The sequence below is a fragment of the Rhineura floridana genome, chromosome 9 (assembly GCF_030035675.1).
Source record: "Rhineura floridana isolate rRhiFlo1 chromosome 9, rRhiFlo1.hap2, whole genome shotgun sequence".
NCBI lineage: Eukaryota > Metazoa > Chordata > Lepidosauria > Squamata > Rhineuridae > Rhineura > Rhineura floridana.
Window position 1 is genome coordinate 18,040,721 of NC_084488.1, and position 5,089 is coordinate 18,045,809.

The 5,089-nt window shown below is 42.7% G+C and overlaps 1 pseudogene; it reads right to left on the reverse strand.

The window, feature by feature from the left end:
* Positions 1-1,528: 1,528 nt before the first annotated feature.
* LOC133364687 (5S ribosomal RNA) lies at positions 1,529-1,647 on the reverse strand (annotated as a pseudogene).
* Positions 1,648-5,089: the final 3,442 nt, after the last annotated feature.

The window sequence follows — 5,089 nt, forward strand, 5'->3', positions numbered from 1 at the left end:
ATAAATAATGACTAGCACCTTGAATTGTTCCCCGAAACAGATTGGCATCTAATGTAGCTGTTTAAGAACTGGTGATGTAGACCCTCAGCAGACGGTCCCAATTAGTAACCTAGCAGTTACACTTTGTACTAACTGAAGTTTCCAAGAAGTCTTCAAAGGCAACCATGTGCACAAGTCATTTTCAGTAATCCAGTCTAGAGGTTACCAGGGCTTGGATAAGTGTACCAGACTAACTCTGACGAGGAGAGGTATGGCAGCTAATATGGCAGTCTCAACTGATGGAAAGTGCTGAATGCCAGAGATGCTAATTGTGCATTCAGTGACAGTGCTTGGTCTACCAGCACTATAAATATGTTCCTTTGGAGCATTGTGCTCGACCATTGGTTCTCTAGATGTTGTGCTATTTTATTCTACAGATGTACAGAATTTATTAGAAAAACATTACTGTTAATATTTTCCCCAAGCAGGAAGTAATGCAAAGATGAATAAAACAACTTGATGCCCTTCAATAACTTTCCAGAAGCTGAGGAAAGTCAAAAGTATTATTGTTGGCAGTCATTGGAGCACTTGGTTCCAAAACCATTAAACATCATGACAGGGCTAAGGTAAGCTTTAATTCAAATGCTCTGTCAAAGTCCATTAGAATCTTTCACTCAACAATTTAATGATTCGGCACAATAAGCAAAAACAATAGTATCCTTTAGTTTAAAAAATCAGTGCTTGATATTCAGAATGTAATGAATTCTAAGATGTATGTTTTTGTAAATAGAATATAGGATTGCTTATGTAATAATTAACATGAAGTTCCACAAAACATGAATGTACAATATTCAGTGGCAAAATAAAGAAATTGCAAATGATAATATTCAGCCTAAGATACATGTTCATTCCTCAGTTGAAATGAATATGTACAATCCTAAAATAATTCTGTGAATTAAAATGACTTGGAGATACAACATTGTCATCAGTTGTTCCACAAAAAATGGTTGTTTTGTAAATTATCATTAAGATATGCAAAATACTGACAGTAACTCGAATGCAGTAGCTCTAGTACATAAATAGCATTCTAGTAGCTCATTTGTAGAGCACATATTTGCATGCAGAAGGTCCTTGCTTTAAACCCTCCACTAAATGATCTCAGATAGCAGGGCTTAGAAAAACTCTGCCTGGGAGAGCCACTGCCAATCTGACTACACAGCACTGAAATAGGTGTAGCAATAATATGAATAATAACAAATTGATTTTTTATTATTATGATTATGATTATCAACAACAACAACAACAACAACATTTATTAGTCGCTTGCTACCTGAAGGTCCCCAAGCGACTTAAATGTAAACGTACTGCCTTCAAGTTGATTCCGACTTATGGTGTGCCTATGAATAGGGTTTTCATGAGGCTGAGAGGCAGTGACTGGCCCAAGGTCACCCAGTGAGCTTCATGGCTATGTGGGGATTTGAACCCTGGTCTCCCAGGTTGTAGTCCAACACTTTAACCACTACACCACACTGGCTCTCAAAGGAGGAAAAGCCTACAGCACCTGGTATTTCTAGGTGGTCTCCCATCCAAGTACTAACCAGGCCTGACCCTGCTTAGCTTCTGAGATCAGACAAGATTGGGCGTGTTCAGGGTAGTATGCACAATGTTGAAACAAAACAAAGAAAACAGACTATAACAACAATAAACAACAATAGCAATACCACCCCCACATAGCCACAGGAAGATTTAGCAGCATGTTAAAAACAAAACATCATCTCAATCTATCAAATGCCTGGGAGAAAATATATGTCTTTAACTGTCATTGAAAAGGTGTCAATGACGGCACCAGGCGGACGTGACTGGGGAGCATATTCTACAGATGGGGAGCCATAACTGAAAAGCCTCTCTCCCTTGTCACCATCCTCCGACCTTCCCTCAAAGGGGGGACCTGGAGAAGGGCCTCAGAGGGAGATATAAGGATCTGAGTAGGTTCATATCGGGAGAGGTGTTCCAGAAGACATTGGGGTCCTGAGCCATAAAGAGCTTTATAGGTCAAAACCAGCACTTTGAATTGGACTCAGAAGTGTATAGGCAGGCAGTGCACAGGATAGGCGTTATATGCTTTGTTTGCCTTGAACCCTTCAGCAGTCAGACAGCTGCATTCTGCACTAACTGAAGTTTCCAAACTGTTTTCAAAGGCAGCCCCACATAAAGGACATTTCAATAATCCAACCTTGAGGTTACCAGAGCATAGATAACTGTAGACAGGTTATCCCTGTCCAGATAGGGTTGCAGTTGGGCCACCAGCCTAAGCTGATGGAGGGCACCCCACACCACTGAGGCCACCTGTGTCTCAAGTGACAGCAGTGGATCCAGGAGAACCCCAAAACTACAAACCCGCTCCTTCAGAGAAGTATGACCTCATTTAGAGCAGGCTGCACACCACTTAGCCAGTCAAAGGAACCACCCACCAACAGCATCTCAGTCTTGTCTGGATTAAGCGTCAGTTTACTAGCCCTCATCCAGTCCATTATTGCAACCAAGCACTGATTCAGCACATCCACTGCCTAACCTGCAGAAGATGAAAAGGAGAAACAGAGCTGTGTGTCATCAGCATACTGATGACAACACACTCCAAAACTCTGTATGACCCCATTCAGTGGGTTCATGTAAATGTTAAACAACATAGGGAACAGAACTGACCCTATGAGACCCCATACTGGACAGCCCATGGAGCCAAGCAATGATCGCCAAGAACCACCTTCTGAAGCTGGCCCTACAAGTAAGAATAGAACCACCACAATGCAGGGCATCCAACACCAACTTGGACAGTCGCCCCAGAAGGATACCATGACAGATGGTATTGAAAGGCACTGAAAGATCAAGAGCAATCAACCGAGTCACACTTCCCCTGTCTCTTTCCCAACACAGGTCATTGAACAGGCTGACCAAAGCAGTTTCCATACCAAACCCAGGCCTGAATCCTAATCGAAATAGATAAGAAATGTCACTTCTCCTTTCGGGGGGGGGGAGTTGTATACATGCCCTGCTGTAGCAATAATGATAACTGTCTCTCTTACCCTTTAAAGCACTGGGGGGAAATGCTGGAATCTGTTCTAGGCTGCTTTCACACTGTATTTCATTCCATTATTCTGACTCTTTCTTACCTGGTAATTTGTGCACTTTATTTGATCCATCACATGATGTAAAAGCCACATCTGGAAATCTAGAGGAATGTAGTGGAAGTTTAGAGCTCACTTCTGTGATAAATGGTTCCAGAAATAATCTGTTTGCAAGCTGGGTAACCTGGAAAATCACAGGAGTGTTGTGCTAGCTGCAGCAGCTCACATGACAGGCATACTGGCATGTAATGCATTCCTGCCCTTTAGGCATGCATCTTCTCCCACACACACCCATGTCCAGACACCCACAAAAATAATGTCTGATGCTAAAGGGAGAAGGGGTCACACGGTGACGGGATGACCTCTTAGATCTCCTACTCAGTGAGGAACTACAGTGCACATGTGTATAATAGGGGAGGGACAAATAGAAGATGTTGTTCATTGCAGCAGTGTGAAAGACAGTTGTGTGAAATTACAGAATTACAAAAATTACAGTATGCAAGCTGAAAAACCCATGGTTCCTTAATGCAACAGGTACTGCAGTGTGAAAGGAATTATAGAAATCAGGACAGAAGCGCAACCATTTTAATTGGCAAAACTGATGCAATGAGTCCCACGTGTGAAAGCAGCATGAATATGCAGTCCAATGCAAACTATGACATTAGAAATGCTTTCCCTTGTGAAAAGGGCATACCTCCTTTGGCTGATGCAGACCCTGGACATGGAATGTCACTTTTGATAATGTGAAAAATAATAGGAAAATGTTCCTAAATGCAGCTGTGTGGAACATCTCAGACAAAAGGCATGGAAGGGAAGGGGCCATCACTCTGTGGCAGAGCACATACTTTGTGCATAAAAGCTCCCATATTCATTCTCTGGCATCTACAGAGAAAAGACTCCTGTCTGAAGCCCTAGAAGGCTGTCCCCAGTCAGTATCAATAGCACAGAGTCAGATGGGACCAATAGTCTGTGGGGATGGAAGGATCTGTCAAATCCATTTCTCTCTGCTTCTCATTTTTTTCAGTCTTAAATTCAGTTCTCCACATTTCTGCAGCAATTTGCAATTTTTTTAAAAAAAAATCCTCAAGAAAATTCGGTAATATTTTGGTGTGAATTTCTCATAATAAACACATATTTGTATGCAGCTTTGACTAATGTACACTTTTTATTTATTTCATTTATACCCCGCCTTTCTTTTCATCATAGAAACCCAAGGCAGCTTACATATTGTTGCACACCTCCCCAATCTCCGAGCAGTGAGATTTTCAGGGTTCCTGCACTCATTCAGGGTTTGGTTTCCTTTGGGAAGAAGGTCAGCGGAGACTGCGGTGTCTTTATGAAATATGGTTTGTTTATTTACACACATTCCAACCTGAGCTTAAGATGGAAGGGTTCAAGGCATCAGGAGTCCAATATCCAGCTTTTCCATCTGGGTTGCCAGAGGCATCCTAAAGCCATGGTGCAGAGGGATAGCCTCTCTGCCCCAGCCATTCTCTAGACACTTCCTTACACACACTCCAAGCACAAACTTCTGCTAGCTGCGTGGAAGGGGGGAGGCTCTCCTGAAGAGTTTCAATGACAAAAGGGTCTTCTGGCCCATTCAGCAGTTGCTGGGCAACTGATAGACCCATTATCCTACCTGGCCACTCTATTCGCTTAACAAAGGAGAGACTCATCTGACCAGCAGAGTGAGTTCCTCATTCCAAGGCACAGGATTCCAAATCAGAGGAAAGGGGACCCACAGGGATCATCCATTCCAACCCTAATGCTCATAACAATATGGTTCCCAGGCGGTCTCCCATCCAGGCACTTACCAGACCTGACCCTGCTTAGCTTCAGCAGGGTGCTGGCCTCATGTGCCTTCAGACCATAGCCTAGGATTTTGCAAGCAATTTCTCATAATATAGTGCACCTGTGTATGTTATTTTCAGGATTATATTCATTTTATACACACTTTACCCCAATACAGTAGGGCCCCGCTTCTCAAT